This window comes from Elgaria multicarinata, chromosome 6 (assembly GCF_023053635.1).
Source record: "Elgaria multicarinata webbii isolate HBS135686 ecotype San Diego chromosome 6, rElgMul1.1.pri, whole genome shotgun sequence".
Classification (NCBI taxonomy): Eukaryota; Metazoa; Chordata; class Lepidosauria; order Squamata; family Anguidae; genus Elgaria; species Elgaria multicarinata.
This window is the reverse complement of record NC_086176.1, coordinates 85836617-85859036: the sequence shown is the minus strand read 5'-3', so window position 1 is coordinate 85859036 and position 22420 is coordinate 85836617. Positions and strand designations below refer to the sequence as shown.

At 41.3% G+C, this 22420-nt stretch overlaps 1 protein-coding gene across 1 annotated transcript in view; it reads left to right on the top strand.

Annotated features, from left to right (window-relative positions):
- The first annotated feature begins 9794 nt into the window (after window positions 1-9794).
- The window catches only part of AP3B1 (adaptor related protein complex 3 subunit beta 1), a 354279-nt gene continuing 341653 nt past the window's right edge, over window positions 9795-22420 (top strand). Inside the window, exon 1 of the mRNA XM_063127965.1 lies at window positions 9795-9805. The gene's annotated coding sequence lies outside the window, so the exon portion shown is untranslated. The remainder of the gene's footprint in view (window positions 9806-22420) is intronic.

The window sequence follows — 22420 nt, the reverse complement described above, 5'->3', positions numbered from 1 at the left end:
CTGTCCTTGTTATACCATTGCTTTCTCTTGAGTGAAAGGGTGACTTATAACAACACAGAGAGACATAATTCTGAGGGTGTTGGCTAGATAGATTTCACACAGTCAAGATTATCCAGTGTCCTCTCGTGTGGCTACTTTCAAAACTGCCTAGAGTGCATGATGAACAAAAATGATAAGCCAGTTCATTTTTGACAATTCTATATTTCAACTGATATGATTACTCTCACCAGAACAATTAATTTTCACAAAGTGGGTTTTTTCAGTCGGTTCACCACTATGCTGAACCAGTTCTCAGTGAATTATATACTACTTTATAGTCCTCTCTCAGTAATATAAACTGTGTTGAAGTAAAGAGCATTACCACAAGACCACTGAATTAAGCAGTAATTGTTGTAATTGGAAATCATTGCAATTAAGTTTTAAAAACCAGCAGATTTTTTTAAGTCAAGAGAAGCAGGCTGCAATCATGAGGGTAGGGGAGTAAGGAAGATAAATTCTACTGAGAAGGGGGGGGGAATCAAAGGGTGTACTTGTGGAAGCTACATTAAGCAAAATTAAACCCAAATTTGTTGAATTAAAATGGCAGATCTCCATTTACAAAGGGCTTTCCCCCTTGTAATGCTCTTTCACCCATGTTTAATTTTCTTCTGAGTTTTGTTTTATTCATCACAACAATTCCTAACCACAGTAGCAATTTACAATTCAGTGTCCTTGTACTAATGCTCCGTATTTAATTTGGCAGAAATATTTATTTCTTTGTGTACCACCATTCTTCCAAAGAGCTTGTTCAACTTTTTTAAGTAGTAGGTTAAACTGAAAGATATGCCTCAGGCCTCCAAGAGAACCATATAGCCAAGCAGGAATAGCCTTGGTTTTCAAACCAATCACTTTGGGCTCATCTACGCCATGCAGATATTCCACTATGAAAGTGGTATGAAAGTAGTATATAAAAGGCAGGAGCCACACTACTGCTTTATAATGGTATTGAAGTGCACTGACAACTGTTGGGACCCATGACACATACCATATACCGCTTTCATACCACTTTCAGTGTTGTATCCTGCTTGGTGTAGATGTGTAATGGACCCCAACAGTTGTCAGTACAGTTCATTACCACTATGAAGCAGTAATGTAGATCCTGCAGTGCACTTCAATATCACTATAAAGCGGTAGTGTGGCTCCTGCTTTTTATAGACTGCTTTCATAGTGGAATATTTATTCTTTGGGAGTGCATGGATTGAATTGAAGCTTTAATCTCAGGAATTACGTAAAGTCATTAACAGCTTTTGGAAGTAGCAACAGCAGTAATAGTATTTTGCAATACTTTAAAAAAGTTTATTGTTTGACTCTGGAAGCCTTCCTTAAGTAGGTGGCTTCATATTCTTATACATCCCATATAGTGCCTGGAGTTGGGATTCTTCATATCTTCTTAATAAATTGAGGAATGGGGAATGATCTCACTGAGACTATTTCCAAGTAATATTTTTAGAACTGGTGTGCAAACCTTTTGAAGGCATTTATGGTCTTTGTACAGACACTGTACCTTCTCCAAGAAGTCTAAAATAGTTTCCAATCATTGTTCTTTTTCCAATTCAGTCCTTTATTTTCAGCCAAATAATGTGGATAAGCCTGGTAAATTATACATTGTTTTATTATTTGGATCCGAGAGGATTTTTTGTAGCACTTTATGATATCCTTTATTGTCTGCCTATACATGGTTAGTAGTATATTCATAGGCCCTGCTCAGTATTTTTTTTCCTGATTAATCTATGGAAAGTTTTAGAAGTGAAAACAACGTAATCAGCAAACAATACGTAAAAATAACGTTAATATCTCCAATTATTAGAGTTGGAAAATCAACTCAAATTCAGCCAAAGCTGAAACAATACTAACTTGCTAAACTATAATGATGCAAATCTCCTTAGACTTGTTATTTAAAAGTTGCCCCAAACTTCATTTTGCTTGACATTTTGACCTTTGCATGAGCTAATTCTGCCTGAATTTCCTCATTGTAAATGTATTTCAGTAGTTTAGATTGTGTGAAGGATACCAGTAAATTATTTATTTTGGCAGTGAACTTTGTTCACGTACTATCATAACAAAACATCCATATGCAGTCATAGAAGTAAAGTAAGAAAGTTGGGCTGACATCCTATGCAAATATAGCTGGGAGTAAGCTCCATTGAACCCTTCAGGGCTTATGTCTGAGTAAATAGACATAGGATCGGGCTGGATGATAGTGTAAGATTTCATTTGGGGTGAAAAGTTTGTAGCCCTTATATTTGTAGAGCAAAACCTGAAAACCAGTGTCAGTTCCATGTTTTTGAGGTGTATGTGTGAAGGGGGGAAAGCTTAGACAAGATGCTCTCAATGGGCTCCCCTGTTGGCTTGCTGTCACCCACCCTTTCAGCCACTGGCCCATTTCCATAGTTGCCTAGAGCAGTGGTGGTGGGCAACAGGCTGCCCCAGAGCGGCACCTTTTGTGTGTGTGGCCCCTGCTGCCTCCAAATTGCCACTGCTGTGCCTCTGAATTGCTGACAGTTTTTGACAGCATGTGGTTACATCAAGAAAAAAAGGTGCACCTCTGCTTTGAAACAAGGCAAGCACAGAATGTTTTAATGCAGAATAGTGCTCCCGTGGGATTTCCAGCAGCTAAATTGTGCATTGTGCATTAAGCAAAGTGTGTGCTCTCTGTGCATCTTGTTTTAAAGCAGAAATTCAGGGTTTGTTTGTTTTTGTCACCACCAAATTTGGTGGGGTGGGGGATAGGGTTGCAGCTCCCAGTGGGTTCTGGGTGGGTTCCTTCTCCTTGTCCCTGTAACTCACTTGTCCTTTCTCTCTAGCCTAGAGGGAGAAAACAGAAAAGGAGACAAACAAGCGCCAATGATAAAAGGAGCACAGCAGCAGGAGGAGAAGGCTTTGATGGCCAGGTAAGGGCCCATTCCTGACACTGGCCCTGCTAAAACTAGTTTACCAGAAAACTTAGGTTCCTCCTTGGTATGGCAAAAATAGCAATATATCTTCTTGTTGTTTGAGTTGTGTTTTTTGTTTTAACCTCGCTACTTCCTTTCCCTACCTTTATTGGTAAAGTGGCATACGGGTGGTATTCCTTCTTCAAGTGGGGAATGGGGAGCTATCCTGGCAGTGTGTGTGTGTGTGTGTACATGATCTGCCACCCTTGCAGATCTGCCACCTGAGATGGGGAATTCTCCCACTTCATGGGAGGGGTGGCCCTGCTCCTAAGTATCTTCTTCTACTTTTAAACCCTGTTCAGCCCTCTCGTTTACTGGGAAATTAAGGGCAGGGGCAATAAAACAGGCTGGAACACAAATGTTTGAAGACTCCTAAGGTTTGAGGCCTACTAAGGCAAGGTAATAAAGTCAAGCCTTAGAGGCTTGGGATTTTTCTGTTGGGAGGGGGTATCCCTGGGAGGGGCTGCTTAATTTCTCCAGTTAAGTTTAATCTCCTGGTCATTTATTCAAAGTGGAAACAGGACTTTCTGTTTTGGGGGAGGAGAGTACAAAAGAGTGAGAGAGCTAGGGGATATCAGAGCCAGGGAAGACCAGAGCATAAAGAAATAGCAGAAAGAAGCAGCTTGAAGAAGTCTAGGTGCAGCTTAGGATAAAAGAACTTGCACTTCTGCAACTTTTATTTTCTTTTAATGCCTTTTATATCACTCATACCTTTATTGTAATAAATACCTTTATTGTAATTTGGTTGTTTTAATATAGTAGCAAACTATTGTGTTAAGTCACAAGTGTCTGGAGTGCCACTCATCCCATGCCTACAGCCTAAACCCCACATTACTGGAAAGGGAAAGGCAAAAGAAGGAAGATGGGATTCTTAAGGAGGCAGAGATGCTTAAGGAGTTGCTCAGGGGATGTAGATCATAGGAAGGAATTCTGACAGCTATTTTCATCCATAACACTAAGTTAAGAATCTTGGTTTAATAAACCAGAATATCAAAGATTAGTGTGCTATTGCATAAAACCCATTTGCTTCTGCTTTGCTCCTCTCTTTGCATAAGTGGGGAAACAAACCAGGTAGAGGTTAGCTTTATGTTACATCTGAATCGAAGATTATGGTTTATTGAGCCCAAACAAGCCCAGCTCATAAGCCAGGTTTTAATCAGGTTTTCTTCTTAGCTTATAAATCTGGCTAATTTGGGCACAATAAACCATAATATTGGGTTCAGGTGGAACATTATCCCCTTCCTGGTTTGTTTACTCACTCATGGAAAGAAGGAGAAACTGGGCTGCATGCATAATTATGCTGCTTGTTCACATTGTACATTACTGAAATTCAAATGGTGAACTACCTAGGCCAGTACATTTAAAGGGCAGTCAAAATTTATCACCATTTACACTCAGTTGGTTTATACATGTATGGCTTTATAACAAGACAGTTAACAGGATTAATTTTGGATTTTTTTTCATGTACTAACAAGTTAACATAATAGTAGTAGTTTATTACAGTCACAAGACCAGCAAAGAATAGCACTGTGAATACAATGATATAAAAGAAGTTACAGTTGATTAAAAGTAAAAAAGTAAAATTGAATAAGCAGATTTTTAAAAATGCACATGTCAGACTCATAAAAATACCAGATTTAGCAAGTAAAAACATTGTCTGATATTTATTATCCCACGCCGACAAGCAATTGCAGCAGCACAAAATTTAGCCACTTTGTTATTATATCTCCTATTTGGGGATTGACTTGCTCATATCTACTGTTTGTGTCCAAAGTGAAGTTTTCAGCAATTTTCTATAAAACAATGATTTCAATGAAACAAGGCAATATTCATATAAAACCCAGAGAACAGGTTAACATGAATATCAAGCTATACTTTGAGAAACAATAAAAAGTCTTATGGTGCCTTAAAGACTAACACATTTAGTATGGCATACTCTTTCATGAACTCCATTGTTCATTTTTAAAATACCACAAGATACTTTGTTGGTTTTGCTATAGCAGATTAACATAGCTACCCATCTGGAAATTATGCAAGTTAATTATAGAAGTCACATTCATGCAGGTAGAATATGTAGCTCTAAGCAGCATTATCTGTGTAATTTCTCAGTTCAGTTGTTGTTAATAGTTCAATTTGTATCTTACTCTGGGTAAGAATAAGTTGTGGGTGATGGTGTGGGAGGTCTATGGGGGGTACTCACAGGCTGCCTGTTGAAAGTAATGTCTGGCATGCTGCAGTTTGTGAAGTACCAAATGCCAGCCAGGGAGGAGTGTCAATCCAGTCTGGTGATGATCCCTTCCATTGCATGCCTCTGTATCTGTACAGATAAGGATTGTGTTCCTATTTGCTGTAGGTCTTATGCAGAAAAACAACATAAGAGCACATAGTAGTCAAAGTTAAATGCTCTTGCTTGGATTATCATGACACCAAGTCAACTGATAAACTGTGGACACTGTTACTATGGGGTATTTAAAAACTCCTTGCTGTTTTGACTATTTCACATGATATAGCTAAAGTGGGTAAGAATTTAATTTTCTGCTCACAGATCCTTTCTGCAAAATATATATGGATTTTTTAAATCTAATGTAGCATTTGCCCCTCCCCCTCTCTCTCATACACACACACACACACACACACACACATGTTCCTTCATGGGTATTTCACTTTCAGAGAAAGACAATCTATCAGAAATGGCCTTGAGAGGAGCCAGGATATTTAGTTTCCATTTTGCAACTTCATAATACTCTGTAGATAAGTGATGCAGTTAAATTAAATCATATTGGGAAGCATTTGGCAAATGTTATAGCACATCCCATTGCACCAAAGTATGCAACAGAAAAAACTGAAGCTAAAATGTTCAACATGATATCTTTGTAATGTAATTTCCAAGGCTTTCTTTAATTCCTATTGGTCCAGTTCTAATTAATAACTTACAGCACAATCCTTATGCGTGTCTACTCAGAAATAAGTCCTATGGGTTTTCCATGGGGTTTACTCCCAGGAAAGTGTGTATAGGATTGCAGCCACAGTATATAATTATTGAGAACACAAATTATCTTGCTTTAGCATATATAGATGGATAGCTTTCATAACTTTCTCAGATTCTGTTTCCCAACAAATATTTTCAACTGCTTTACATTAATATTGCTGTTAGTGCTGATAGGCAATGCTCTCTGAGGCCTCATCTACACCAAGCAGGATATTGCAGTATGAAAGTGGTATGAAAGCGGTATATAAAAGGCAGGAGCCACACTACTGCTTTATAGTGGTATTGAAGTGCACTGACAACTGTTGGGGCCCATTGGCACATAGCATATACCACTTCCATAGTGCAATATCCTGCTTGGTGTGACTCCTGCCTTTTATATACTGCTTTCATACTGCAATATCCTGCTTGGTGTAGATGAGGCCTGAGTTAAACAAAGGCAAAAATAAGGATGGGGGAAGATGACTTGCAAACTTATTGTTGGGAGGGGGAGGAATAGTTTTACCCATGCTTTGAAGGGTGGTATTTGCGAAGAGCTTTTATTTATTTAAAGTTTACAGGAAACAATGCAGCTCATGCACAAACATTAAGCACACTGCTGCAGCCTCTAGGTGGTCTTCAGGGGCAGTGCCATTGATATCTTCTAGAATTGTCTGCAAGTTCAGGAGTGAGGCAGTACTTTTGTGTCTGGTTTTCTTCCCTCTTCAGTTATCAAGTTTGTTGACATCCAAATGCAACAGAGAAAGTAGAAATAGGGGGAGTAGCATTGTATGTAGCTGTTGTACCATTCACTCTAGCACTGCTGTCTATTAGGAAAGGTGAGATGCCTTCTCTTCCTCTCTGTTATGGAGACCCTAACTGTAACTCTTTGATCTTTCCTATTGCAGCTGGGAAGAGACTGAAGTACAAACACCTTTCCCAATTTTCCCCCAAGTCTAGGGGTGCTTTCAGATGGGTTTTTTTTATTGGGCAAACACCCTGCCTTATTCATGGAATTTTACAGTTTGGTCCAGCACTCAGCAGTGCTCCTGTGTTTTCCCACTGCTTCTTCCAACATTTTTCTTATCAGAAAAAAATATCTGTTAAGGTAATTGAAAGGGAATAGCTGCAGAATACCTTTTGACTATTAGTGCTAGGAGCTCTCCATTTGGAAGCACCACAGTTCTTTATTGGATAAATGTACTGGTGGAAACTCAAAATATGAGTTCAAATAGTTCAAAGGATCATAATGCTAGAAATAAGAGGCCCAAGGAGATGGCCAAGTGATGCCCACTACACATGTGGGATTAATTTAAAAAACCTGAAATGTATTATTAAAAATATTTCTATCCCTCCCTTCCACTGCATTTGCAGTGTGTAGAGTGGCTTACAACAGTTTAAAAACCGGTAAACCTAACGGTAATTAAACAATAAACCATAATAAATAAACAGTGGTAAAAACAGAGACAGTGCAGCAGGTTAAAACCAATCTAAATACCTAGGGCAGCCACAAAGAATCCTCATCTTGGCTGGTCTAATGCCTGTCAGAATAAAATAACACTTGGGCAGGTGGCAAAAAGCAATGAGAGAAAGAGCCAAATGAACCTCCTGAGGTAATGGCTTCCACAATGTAGGCATGCAGTGGTGCCAAGGTTCGTAGGGTGCAGTGTCAGCACGTTTTTTATTAGCAGGAAGCTTTCTGGGCGGTTCACAAAAGTTAAAACCATAAGTACAGCATAAAATATAATATGAAAGCTTAAAACCACAATATAAAATCACAATACAAAGTATGGCCTGAATGAAACCAAGCAGCAGTGCAGAGATTTAAAATACAGATTTAAAATGTGGAGTTAAAATAGAAGAGTTAAAAGACCAGGATAGTAAATTGCTAAAATACTGGAAAAATAAAAAAGTGCCAGAAAGTTCCAGAAAGAGTAAATGTAGGTGCTAGGTAAACCTCTTTAGGGAACACATTCCACAGCCGGGGTGCCACAGCAGAAAAGTCCCTCTTCCTGGAATGCTGACGTCATCTGCCACACTATCCAGAATTCCCTATTCCCTCTGAGTTTAGCTGTCTTCCTGACAGTATCTGGGGGGAAATTAATTTTCCCAACAGCAATGTATTGTTCTCTGCTGTAATGTAATGCAAAATATTTTAGGGTGTCTTGGTCTTGAATGGGCAATTAAAGCCCATTAGCTTTACAAAAGACCTGGTGGAGATGAAAACTGATAGAACTGGTTTGATGAGATGGATATGGAGAGTGGCTATGATGAAGACCCTTATGATGAGTGCCTACACTTCAAAATTTATCACTACATCACTGGACACCAGAGAAGGCCCTCTCTCCATCCCAACAAGCCATGTCCTGGTCACCATTGGGACACAAAAGAGCATCCACATTAAATCACATGGACTAAATAGGCTGCTATAGGAGGCCATGGTATGGCCAAGCCATTTAGGGCTTTAAAGGAAATTAATTGTGCACAGAAAATACTGAAAGATAGATATAAGATTTCACTGGGTGAACACCCAATGGCATCCTGACTGTCATATTCTGAATCAGCTCAAGTATCTGGAGACACTTCTCCTAAACCCATGTAAAACACATTGCAAAGATTCATTCCTAAATTAATTTTGGTATGTGTGTCATTATGGCCAGGGTACATCTCCCCAATAATGGATGCAGTTGACACACCAACTAAAGCTGGGCAAAAGCACCTTTGGCCCCAGCCACTACCTGAACATCCAAAGCTGGTTTGTCCTGGGACACTTTGAAGAAACTTTCCCTGCAAAGGGAATGTAATTCAAATTATAATTATAATTATAATTATAATTATTATTATTTCTTACCCGCCTCTCCATCCTGATCGAGGTGGGGAACAACAATAACATATAAAATACATAAAACTGAATATAGATCTTGCTTTGCTCCTGATCTCCAAAACATAGCAAGTGTGTTGCATATAAATTACTAACGAATCCATTCTGTAAATTGAAATAAGCACAGGACGCAGAGGTGGCAGAAATAGCTATGTTACTATGTCATGTACAATTTATTGTATTGTAGTAGCAAATATTACTCTGCCTATTTCTAATTTTAGTGAGTTTCAGTCTGCAGCCAACACAACCCTATGGCCGAGATCTACTGGTTGAGTGACATTAGGATCCAGCAGGAAGGTAGGGTGACCAGGTCTCTTCTTTTACCAATGTAGATAGAATTATGCTAGCAAGATTACAGTTCTGTCAGAAAACTCCTCAAATACACCATTGGAAAAATTCAGCTGGAGCAGGCAAAACCAGGACATGTTGTGGGTGTGGCATATGGTGGAGTACTGAGCAGCTACTGGTGCACTTCAAATTAAAGTCAATGACAGCAGCTGCCCAGTCAGCAGCTGGAGCACCAGACCAGACAGCAGCTGCTCTTAAACCAAGGCCAGACCATGAGGGGTGAGGCTTTATATAAGCCACAAAGTCTTGCACATCACCACAAGCTTGGTGACATTTCATGAGACTTTGGAAAAGATTTTGGGTGGCTATTGCTACATCGGGTGTTTCAGCTACTGTCCAGACCAGTTCAGTGCCTGCCACTTGGCATTTGGCTGGGCAGTGGTTGTAGCATCTGGCTAGGTAGTGGACTGGCTGTCAGTGGTGCAGGGTGTTGGGAGCAGTGGCAGTAAGGCATCCCTTACTGCTCTGCCTTAGATGGCAAAATCAGTTGGGCTGGTCCTGATCCCATAAATTAAGACTGGTTATAGACACACCTACACATATGCATAATTGATTTATGTTTTTCTTTGTGAGACTTCTTCCCTACCTTTCTACTCCAACAGGGTGGACTCCAGGTGACTTATAATGTTTAAGTACGGTGCACAAGAAAATGCACTAAATATCATTGAGGGAACTGCACTGAATAGCTTATTCACTACTGGGGCATGTTTAAGATTTTAGTACTAGTGCCCTAAATAACTTGGGACCAGGACACCTGAGAGAGCACCTTCTCCTTTACCAACCTGCAATGGTCACTGAGCTCATCACAGGGCATGCTCCTGGTGGTTCCATATGGCCCTATTGGAGTCTACTGGAGAAGAGCCTTCAGTGTGGTTGGCCCCCTTTCTATGGCAGGAGCCAACATTATTATTTCAGGAAACATTGTTATTTCAGGAAGCATTCCTTGAGTGACTGGCCATGGTTTATCAAAACTCGTTTTTATCAGAACTGTGTTTCTTTAAAAACACACACTATTATTTTAACATGGCATTTTTATTCTACTGTTCACTGAAATCTTTGGATGTAGAGTGGTATACAAATATCATAAATAAACAAATAATTACAATCTGATAGAAGAAATTAAGCAACAGGAAATCACACACACAGACGAAATGAACAGGAGTTGAGTTATCGTTTTTTCTTCTTTAAATGACAACCATTCTCTTTGAGCTACAGAAACTCCTCGTGCCTGGTTGTTGATGAGACAGGCAGCTGCCTACCTGGACTGGAATCCTTCTCTATGCCAAGGATGCTTTTCAGCTTTGCATTCAGTTCCAGGAAATTCTCTTCGTTCGGTACTTAACAGTGTTTTTGGCAAGGAGGCATTTAAGCAGTACCATTAACCTCTCTCTCTCTCTCTCTCTCTCTCTCTCTCTCTCTCTCTCTCTCACACACACACACACACACACACACACACACACACACACACACACACAGCCAAAAAGTAGCTAGGGCTGCCGGGAACTCCCTAGCTACCGGAGCAGTCTTTTTCCTTGCCCAGTCCTGGGTTTCCCCCACAGGCCAGCTCTGTCGTGACTCTTCCGTTGCTTCGGCTGGTCTGCCCACGTTCCTTCCTCTCATCATCACGCTCATAATGAGTAGCAGAAAGACCGACTCTGAGAGTCCCGTAACCCCTGCGGCATGCGGGGCTTCCTCCTCCTCCTCCTCCTCCTCCTCCTCTCCGCCCTCCCGGCAGCGCTTTGCTCTACGCATGAACCCTTTATTGTGTCTGCCACGCTCACTCCTCCCTGCCCGCTGCTGGAGCCGTGGGGCCTCCCTCCCATCGACACACAGCGGCTGACCTCGTCCTGCGCCTCTTGGGACGCTCTGCCTTGGCCGGCTGCAGCGCGGGGCAGCCTGATTTGAGGCGAGCCTCCGCTGCAGCGCTCCGAGGCAGGAGCCTGGCGGCTGCTCCTTCACATGACTGTTTCCTTGGATAAAAGTATTTTCCTTCTACGTGGAGAGGCAGCAGGAGCGCCTCTCTCCCACAGCCTTACAGGAGGAATCCCCGTGCCCGGTTTCTTCTGCCCTCCAACAACAATCCTCTCCTCCTCATTTTTTCCGTTCTTCCGCCCACAACTCTCTTATAGTCTCAAGAAATCTCTCTCCCGGGGAAAAAATTCCTCTTCATTACCTCATCACTCGTCCATCCTTTACCCTCTTGCCCTCCATTTTTATATTTTAAAAATTCTCCTTAAAGAATTGTTTCCATTTCTGCTCTTCTCCCTCACCTTTCCTCATGCCTTGATAAACACATAAAAAGTGAGCACCCTCCGTCTCCCGGGGTGGGGTTGGGACCCTTATATCTATACAACCCTCAAAATCTTCCTAGCCTCTTCTCAAACGGCTGCCCACGCTTTTACTTCAGGAAGCCGACCGTTTCCTTTAGGAACCCCGCGGCGCTTCTCCACCTCCCCGCGCCACTCCTTCACCAGGCAACTCTGTCCCTCACTATCCCTGGGGCTGTTTGTTCGTTTTACTTCAGGACACTGTCGTGAAGTGAATGTGTGCGTGTAGACGGACAGAAATTAGAACCAGTGGAGGCTGGTGGCTCTGATGTCAGTAGGGCTGAGAATTCACTCGGGGTTGCAGCCAGAACTCCAAAGGAGCTATCCGACGTGCTGAACCCAATCTCAAATCCCGGGGTTCAGCACCTTGGATAGCTCTTTTAGAGTTCTGACTGGTTCTAACTGGACTCCAGAGCGGATTCATAGCCCTACTGACATCGGAGCCACCAGCCTCCACTGATTACACTAGTCCTCTCCAATCTTGAAAACTCCCAGGCGCCCCATCCCTTGGCACTTGCTCCCCATTCCTCTTTCTTTGCCCTCCGTCTCAATGCGCCCTCGTTTTACGCTGCCGTGGGACTTGGGCACCGCCTCCCGCCTCTCCTTTCCCCCCTCATAGACGTCCTATTCCTTCAGTGGGTGAAATTCCCCATCTCGCTCCGTAGCGCACCCCTATCGCCTTCTATCCTTTGCCGCCGCCGCCGCCGCCGCTCCCTATCCCCTTTAATCTGGCGGGTTTGGGAGGGAAGAAGGGGAAGGCTGCAGGCGGGGGGACGTCAGTGCTGAGTGGGCTGGTCCAGGGCAAGGCAGGGCAAGGCAGAGCGGAGCAAGGCAGCCTCGCTTCACACACCGCTCCTTCCCTCCCGCGGGAAGTCGTAGCAAGGCAGGGAAGGTCCTTCTCTGCTCCTTCAGGACTGGCTACGGTGAGGCTTGGGGGAGGGGACGCCGGAGCCGAGGTGGCAAAAGAAGGCCGAGGTGGGGAGGGCTCCCAAGCACGCGCGCTTCCTTCCTGGCACGGGGGGGGGGGTTGTACTAGTCGGGGGAAATCTCCAAAGTAGCAGCCACAGCACCCGGGGACCGCGGGTAAGTCGTGGGGGTGGGAAGAAAAACAGTTGTGGGATTGCTTTCCATTCATTGCTTGGAGAGAGGCTGGCGAGGAGGGAGGCGGTGGGAATGCTGGCGGGTTTTCAAACTTCCCTCCATGTGCTTATCAACTTTGGATGTGATAAAATAGAAAGTAAGTTTTTTGAGGGGGGGGCGAGGCGGGATACTCATTACTCTGTCTGGTCTGGAGGGAAGCTCAGCTGTTGCTGTGTGGTCTGCCTGATATCTAGAATATGAAAAAGTGTCCTCTGTGTGTCTGTGTCTTGTTTTAAGACACACACACACACACACACACACACACACACACACACACACACACACACACACACCTCGGGAGCCAATTTTAGGGTTGATTTCAGAGGGATTTATTTCCAAGGACCTACACTCGAGGCTCGCAGCCTTAAAAAGTTTTAGCTTGATCGTCCCGAATTCTAGCCTTCCGGGTATTTGTTTGACCGTGTGGGTGTGGGAGAGAAAATACAACGAGGATAATATGCAGCAGTTCTTGGGCTCATTACGTGCTGCAGCGTCCTGGAAACAGCTGCAGAGAAAAGCTGAGATCTCACAAACAGGTTTGGCAGCGGGGGATCAAAGGAGTTTCTGCCTAACAACCCAAGGGAAACGTGCGTCTTTAAAAACAACACTCCCCAAAACAACAACAACAACAACCCCCAAACAACCCTAGTCTTTCTTTAACCCTTCCCTCTCCAAGCTGGAAAGGTCATGCCTAAGGAAAACAAATCCAAGGCACAAAACTTGGCAGATGGTACATATATGTCTTTGCAGTTGAGCTACAGAGACCTGTGCAAGCCTGGTTCCTGCTCAGGACTCCTGGGTTTGCTGCTGCTGGAGTTGTTTCCATCCCATCTGTCTCTAACGACGAAGCAGGCAGATAAATCTGCCAGTCGTTTTATTGCTTTGCCGCCTGCTGTGGCTTTCCAGTGCGGAAAATGAAAGCCGGAGCGAGTGCATTGTTCGGTTTGGAGACCCGTTAATGGTTGGGTCGCTGGGAAAGAGCCGTTAGCTTTCTCCATATGCACTCGTTCTTGGGAGTGAAGGTTTTTGTTGTTGTTGCAGTGTTGGTGATAACCTCTCCTCCCCCTTGTGTTGTGTGTGTGCGCGCGCGCGCAAGAGCGGCATTCATTCCTCTTGCTCGCATAAGTTATAATACCGGGGGGGGGGGGGTTACAAGGAGCTTTGCCTCCACATTGGCTACCAGAAAACCTTTCTAAACTGCTTTCCTTGTTCCTGTTGCATTTTTGTGGGAAATGCTGTGATGACATGAAGAGGAAAAACCGCAGGTCAGATGGTTGTTCCACTCATCTAGCTTGCATGAGGGTGCCCAGCCTCCTATACTGCATTGTTAAGGTTTGAATTTACTTCCTTGAATGCCTCCCCGCTTTGCTTTCTGTTTTGTGGTGTAGTTTTTATTAGTTTGAGGAAAGTTAAAGAGTCTTTTTCATGGCAGCATAATCAACAGTATAATTATTTCAGGAAGAGTATTGGTTTATAGACCAGGTTTTAGGAAAGCGATGTTGCACATGAGGCAAATGGTACATATGGAACTGCAGAACAAGAAGTTATCTGAAAACTTCTAACATTCGTTGTTGTTGCAGTCCGATCCAATGCATGCATTAGACTGCAGCCTTTGATGGATAGCTATTTTAGGCTGTTCACCTGCTCATTAGCCCTTCATACAAGTCTTTTTCTTTGCCAAAACAACATGTTAGAAACACTTGACAAAACAGACTAGGCCTGATTGATATTGGGTTTTATTGAAGCGGTTGTAGCAGACAATCTAAAGAAAATCTACCAGTGTTGTTTGGATTTTCTGTTACTTTTTCATGTCATGATTGTGGCTGTTTTTGCTTTCTAGGCTTTGTTCTTTTTTTTTTTTTTTTTTTTTAAAAAAAGGTACCAGCAGTGTTAGGAAGGAAGAGGGTAGAATAATTAACAATTGTGCAGAGAAAAATTAGGAAGAGTCCTTGGATATAGGACAAAAAAAATATTCCCAAGTGGAGGAAATTGGACTAGTATCAAATAAAACAATGGCATTAATGTGTTATTTTGCAAGCGGCAATACTGATGTAGTGTCATAGTTCTTATACATACCTAAGAAAGTTGCCAGGAAGTCATAAATTCTGTTCAGGCTCTTTTCAGCTAATTTTTGTGTTTACCATGAATGGGTCAGGTGGAGGAGTAAATTAACTTGGTCCATGCCTTCTTTTATCCCACCCCTCTCTGGGTGTACAGTGGCCTGCAAGACTTTGTTCTGGTATTCCTGAGTGTGCCCGTGCCCACCTGCATGCACACACTTGTGAGGAGATGCACACTTTTGCAAGCTTTGATGCCTTGCCTTCGACTTAGGCCGTAGCTAAACCTAAGGTTTATCCCAGGATCATCCTGGGTTCGTCCCTGCCTGAGCGCTGGATGCCCTGTGTGGCACTTAGATGAACAGGTTTGACCCCAGGACAATCCTGGGATAAACCTTAGGTCTAGCTACGGCCTTAGGGACTCCACAAACTGTATAGGGTGACAAGATGCAAAGGAGGAAGAGCTCCTGTACGTTTTAACAAGGGAGGATTTTGTAAGTGTATAAGATGGGATTTTGGTAAGTGCAGCTTGATTCGCAGGGATGAGAAGAGTTTCCATTGCTGAAATTTGTCTTTTGCATTGAATGCTCAGGAGTCTTGTTTTAATCCCCTTAAGGTTGTTGTTTCTGTTACAAGGATTAGAGACAGCAGACAAGGTATTCTACTTTTTGCATTAGTTCAATTTGGGTGGTGGAGGCTCTGGTTCCCTCCCCCACTCCAAGACTGGGGAAAGCTGCATTGATCTTTCCTAGGGTTTATTCTAGACTATTGGAGCTGGCATTTTTGGCTCTCGTTTCTACCTATGAAGCACTGCTGATTGATTTGTGTGAAGAAATCATCTGAACCCCACAAGATACACATGCTTTAAACTAAGCTTCTTCTAGTGCCTTGCTAGTTTGCACCACAAGATATGGCAAAAAGAATGAACTGTATGGGTTGTGTATACTGTGCACCGAGCAGTTTAAAGGTGTGATTGTATGCTGCAACATTTTTCTATTTTGCATAATTTTGGCTGCAGTTCCATGGGAGCAGTTCCATGGACTGCAATTCCATGGGAGCAAAAGGAGGCTCTGTAGACCAGTAAAGTCCTGTCCACAACAACCACTATTTTAGAACATAAGAAGTAGTATGCTGGATCAAACCAAAGGCCTATGACATTGGTCACGTTGGCTGGGAGTGATGGGAATTGCTCTCCAACGCAACTGGAGACTTCCTGGTTGAACCGCGGGCTCAATTGAAGAAGCCGACGGACCGCGGACGGAGGCAGGTAAGGCCCCCCTCCCCCTTGGTCCCTTATCGGGCTCTGCTGCCGTCGCCGCATGGGCGGCGACAGCGGCAGGGCCCGGTAAACCCCCCCCGCCCTCCTCTCCCGGCCTTACCTGGCACCACTCTCCTCCACTGCGGAGCTCCGATTTGGAGCCGGAGCTCCGCGGCGAAGAGGAGCGGAGTATGGGTGGAGCGGCGCGGAGCGGGCCAATCCGAAATTTTTGGATCGGCCTGTGGGGCGGAGCGGGGGGTCCGTGCACACCCCTAATTCTTAGTCACCCCTCTAGTTCCTGAGAATTCTGCAAGTATTGCCCAGAGTCTACATACTTTCAAGGATATCCTCACAGGGGTTAGAAACTTGTTAAGAAATGGAGGTGTTGGGGTGTGGGGGCTTGATTCTCAGGAATGAATTCTGTACACATTGTATGTGTACATACTTCTAGTGTGTACAGAAGTGTACACACTTCTAAGGAATTATGTGACATCATTCAGCATTAGCCATTAGGAACTAACGGCTAATGCTTGCCCAGTAGCCCAAGGCATAATTCTGGCATATATTTTACCTCTACACATCATGTCAGGGGTTTGTTTTTTGTTTTTTAGGTGATTTGTCACAATTTTCACTTGGCGCTAAAGTTCCTCAACAAGAATAAGAGAATTTCCTACAAGGGTGTACATCTAATGAATGGCACGGTGGTTTCCTAGTAACCCTTAGACACCGTTGCAGATAAATCTAGAAAAACAGGAAAACACTGTTGAAGTTCAGATGAAAGACATTTGAGAAATAGATGTGTAGCATTACAGACAAGCATTTGTGGATATACGAAATCCCAGCTTTTAATACTGGATTAGAGGCAAGTGTCTTTTCCTTGAATACTTCATCTGTATTTACTCATTGGCTCAGTTTGCACATGATATTTATGGCTGTTTTATCTATTCCTGTGCTGTTTATTGTTTTGCATTATACTGTATTTTATTCTTTTACATATTTTATTGTATGTTATATTTTTTAACTATTCTGTGGTATTTTAGTTTTTAAATTGTTTGTAATCTGCCAAGAGAACATTAATTATTGGGCAGATTAGAAATGTAATAAAATAAATAAATAAAAGTAGGCCAGTACTTCCTTTTATCTGTCCAAATCTTCCACCACTCAGTTTAATGGGATAATCCTGGGTTCTAGTACTATAAGAGGGAGAACTTTTTCTCCTTTTCTCCGCACCATGCATAATTTTGTATAACTTTATCGTGTCTCCCATTACTCACCTTTTTTCTAAGTTTAACAATTCCAGACATAGGAACCTCTTCTCAGGGGAGTTGCTTCAACCCCTTGATTATTTTGCCCTTTTCTGTACCTTCTCCAACTATAATCACCTTTTTGAGATGGTGTAACCAGAACTGTACACAGTATTCCAAGTATGGTTGCACTATAGATTTGTATAATGGCAGTGTATTAATGGCAGTTTAATTTTCAGTTCATTTTCTAATTATGCCCAACATGACATTTGCCTATTTCATAGCAGCTGCACACTTGGTTGACATTTTCATCAATCTATCCACCATGACCTTCAAGATCTCTTTCTTGGTTAGTCATGGCCAGCTTGGATCCCATCAAAGTGAAGTTGGGACATTTTACTCCAACATGAATCACTTTACACTTGTTTGCACTGATCCACATTTGCCATTGTAATGCCTATTCTCCCAGTTTGGAGAGACACTTTTGTAACTCTTTGCAATCCCTTTTTATTTTAAAACGCGCCCCCCCCACCCCCAGTAATTTGGGGTCATCAACAAACATGGCCAGCTCACTGCTCATTCCTAATTCCAGATCATTTATGAAAAAGTTAAAAACCACTCATCCCAATATAGATCCTTGTATTGCATGGATGATTTTCCCCTACCTTCTGCTCTCTGTTCTTTAACCAGTTCCAGATCTTTAAGAGGACTTCTGTCTTATTCCATGACTACTAAGTTTGCTCTGGAGTCTTTGGTGATGGACTTTGTCAAAAGAGCTTTTGAAGCCCAAGTAAACAATATCTACCAGATTACTCCTGTCTACATGTTTGTTGACACTCAAAGAACAAAGTTAGTAAGGCAAGACATGCCTTTGCTGAAACTATGCTGATTGTTTTTCAGCAGGATTTGACCTTCTCTATGCTTGATAGTTTATCTTCAATAATGTTTCCCCCCAATTTACCTGGAACAGAAAATAAGTTAAGCAGTCTGCAATTTCTCAGATTCCTCTCCCCCGGGATTCTTTTTAAAAAATTGGTGTTATATTAGCCATTCTTCAGTCCTCTGGTGCAGAAGTTGATCTTAGTGACATATTACGTATTTTTGTTAGAAGATCAGCAATTTCACTTTTAAGATCTTTAAGACATCAACTATGGATACCATTTGGATCTGGTGATTTGCCAGAAATGAAAGAGGCTGAGCTTCAGTGGGTCTGGCCTTTATAGGCTCTGCCCCAACCCCATCACAACTCTTGTCACCACTATTTGCTTCAGTTCCTCAGACTGCCTTCCTGAAAACATCAGTTCAGGCACAGTTCCTACATCTGCAATGAAGACATTCATTCACCTCTGCCGTTTCCTTATTGTTTTTTGTATTCCTTTAATTTCTTTGTCATCCAACTGTACAACTACCTCAGTAGCTGATTTCCTGCATATGAACTTGACACTTAATGAAATCAACAAGCCTCGTTTCCTGACTCCACACATTTTGGCCAAATCATGCTTCTTCATAGCCTTTGAAAACCAGTGGGCCATGTAGTAAACTGCTTTTGTAACTTGGAGATATTACAGTAATGGAGGGTGGGAGAGAAAGGAGAGACAACTATTCGGAAGAAAAAAGTCAGAAGTTCCACTGAGTGATTGGTCTCTTTTTCTATTACAACTAAAACTGACCAAAATTAGATGAAACTCTACCCAGAGAACCTATTAGCCACTGTGACGCATTCTACCTCGCTATGACTTAAGAGGTTCTCCAGTGTTCACAAATAACTAATTATACCAAAGGTCTGCTTAGGTAGTATCATGGCCACCAAACTGTTTGCCACATTCACCTGGCTGGAAGCACCCTTAAGCTCAAGAGCTAAAGGAAGAAATTTGCTACGCACCCTAGCTACAGTAACTCAAGCCCTTGGTAGTGTAATTATCTGCAAGATTTTCCAGTACTAGCCACATGAACTAGACAGATCTAGGCACATGCCTAATATTCTCTGCAGGAATAAACATGGCAGTGAGTAATCCATGTGTTAACTCATTGTTTTAACATCTGCCCTTCTGTATACTCTCAAAAACCTGGAATAATTTAAAGCCAATAATGGGGAGAAAAATACTCTTTAATTCATAGAAACTATATTTTCTGATCTTTGCCTCCATCAATATATGACAGCACATTTTTAGAATAATAGTGTATACTTATTATTCAGAATATTTGCAGGTTTGTTTATGTATAATGAGAACCGTTAACCTGAGTGGTATGAATTCCATGGTCCAAATCATAATGTATTGAAGTTGCAGCTTTTGCAGTGATAATTTCAAAATAAATATAGTGCATTTAATCACACCTTTGCCATTCACCTGCAATTTTATTGTGACATCACAGAAGTGACCTTATTAAAATACAATGGCCTGATTAATGACTCAGAAATGACCAGTTCATTCCAGCTTAGCTTTTTCTTTGCGACCATAATTTGGTTACATGAGAAATGGGTGTAGTGGAAACCTTTTCCTAGCCACGTCTGCAGCTGAAATGATTACTTTTTAAGGCATAACATAGTCATACTTTGCTTGTTGGCAGAGTTGGTTTGTTTTGCTTAGCTGCATGCACTTTCTTTTTGCATGCATTTATCCAGCTATTACTTAAAGCCATGCCTGCTTATAAATCAGCAGAACTGATTTCATTGAGTCTTTAGAAGACAGATGTGGATAACTCATTATTGCTAAACAACCGTGGGACCTTTTGTGATATCTCTGAATGCATGTATATGAATTTTACTTTTAGGAGATTTATCTGGAGATTTGCCAACAGTTGACACTTAGTATATCATCTAGAACTTTGGAAGAGCAAGCATAAGAAAAATAACCCTTCTGTCATATGGAAAAGTGAACGCTAAAGCATACAATTTTATGATATCTCTTACTTCAGTTGCATCTGGTCAGGAGCTGGAGATAAGCATGAGATATTCTTGACTCCTTACTTATCACATTTTATCTTTTGAAGGGAGTGCTACTTTATTCTTGCGCCAAATTCTCAGTACTTTCTTAACTCTGTTACACAAACTAGAGTTTTTGTAATGAAAGCTGGGACCCAATTGGTGCTTGCAAGCTAAGGATTGATAAATATTCCCATGTACAAAGACACTAGTAAGTTTGGACATAATAGATGCAGAACCCTTTGGGTAGGAGTGAAGTTGAGATCATGAGGAGTAAGACTTGTGCAAGTATGCAGCTGAAATAGCCCAGTGAAAAGAAGGTTGAACTTGATTTTTGGGAGAACAATTAGAGCTGCATAAGGAACAGCACACTAAAAGTTGCAGTGTCCAGCTTGGTGGAAAATTATTTATTTCATCACCAGTTGTTAGAAATAGCTGAAAAGCTAGCAGTCACTTGACTTTGTAATATTTCTGCTTTTGTAGGGTCAAATGGGTCCTTTGTTTTATAAATAGCTTTTCAAATATTTCAATATTTAAACATTTAATAGGGTCATTTTTGTCTCTTTATTATCAGCACAATGAGCACGGAAAACCCCTACCCTCTAATCCTTCTAAAGCTAACATTGTAAATTTCCTTTGCTGTGTCAACATTAACACCTGTTGATGTTAACAGTGACTGTTCTATCTATCTAACATTATTTCTAGGCTGCCTTTAAGGGTGGAACCCTCTCAATGTGGCATACAACAAACACACACACAGAGGTTTTTTTTTTAAATGAGAAGGCCTAGATTTAGCAATCTAGGCCTTCTCATTAAAAAAAACTTTGTTTTTTTAATGTTAGCCCCACAGTTAATCTTTAAGCTGAATGAAAACCTTTATCAGATATATTGAGTTAAAGGAGGATTTTCTACATAAAGAAAAAAAACAATCTGATCATTTCTCAAATATAAATATGAGAAATGATCAGATTGTTTCTTTATGTAGAAAATCCTCCTTTAACTCAATTTGTCTGGTAAAGGTATTCATTCAGTTTAGAGGTTAAGTGTGGGGTTAACATGAATATATCCAGATTATGAATATATCCAGAGAGCTCCGGCTATTGGGCGGTATAGAAATGTAATAATAAATAAATAAATAAATATTTAATATTAACCTAGTTATTATTTAAGAGAAACTTAGCAGTTACTTTTAAAAATAAAATCTGATTTTCATTTTAAAAATCCAATTTAAATATAAATATTCAATTATTTTTATTTTTTAAAAGTCATCACTTTTTATACGTGTGATGTGATGATTTTTTTTAATCTATCCCAGACATGTTTTCAGGTTTGGCTGACAGCTCAACGGCTATTTTTAGATGTATGTTGTCTTGTGTATAGTGTCTGTTTTATGTTTTTTATATTTTGTATATTGTTTTTAATGTTTTAATGTTTTTAATCTTTTGTAGACTGCCCATAGAGCTTCAGCTATGGGGAGGTATAGAAATGTTAATAATAATAATAATAATAATAATAATAATAATAATAACAACCAATAATAATAAGCACCCTTATGTATTTATTAATTTATTTATTGCCATGCATCCAATAAATAAAATCTGATGGCAAGATGTTAATCTTCCTCTGGTCCTAAAGGACTCATGAGTTTTCCATGTAACCTGGAAATTGACTTCATCCAAATTTAGGTCAGGGCAGTCCTTGGAGTATTAAGCTTGTATTTATTTATTTATTTGATATAAATAAAAATGGCACTCAAGACAGCTTACAAAATAATCTAAATATATTAAAACAATAAAATACATTCAGGCACAATAAAAACATAACAATTACAGAATAAAAACACATGTACTCACTTACTGGCCAAAGGCCTTGAATAAAGCAGTCTTGGCTGTTGGAAGGCTGACAGACAAGGACTAATTCTAGTGCGCAGATAAAGATCTATGTCAGTTCCACAGGGCCTTGTGGTGGAATATAATAGGAAATGCTGATCCAAACGGTGTTGTGAGATCACACAACCCAAATTGCAGGGTTAGAATATTGTAACAATGTTCCGTTACCTGGATACCATCTCAATTACTGGACATAATTACTAGCCAAATGCAAGACTGCAGCATGAAAGAGGAGCCTGGGATACAGCCATCAAGAAGTCCATGCAGTTGCACAGGCAAGCATTTTTGAAACTGTATCCGTTATATCATTGTTGAGAGGAGATCCATGACATCTGGATCCACTTCCAAGCTTGGCTCTCAGAAAAAAACGATGTGTTGTACTTCCCATGTTACAGTTTTCATGGAGTTCAAAATGC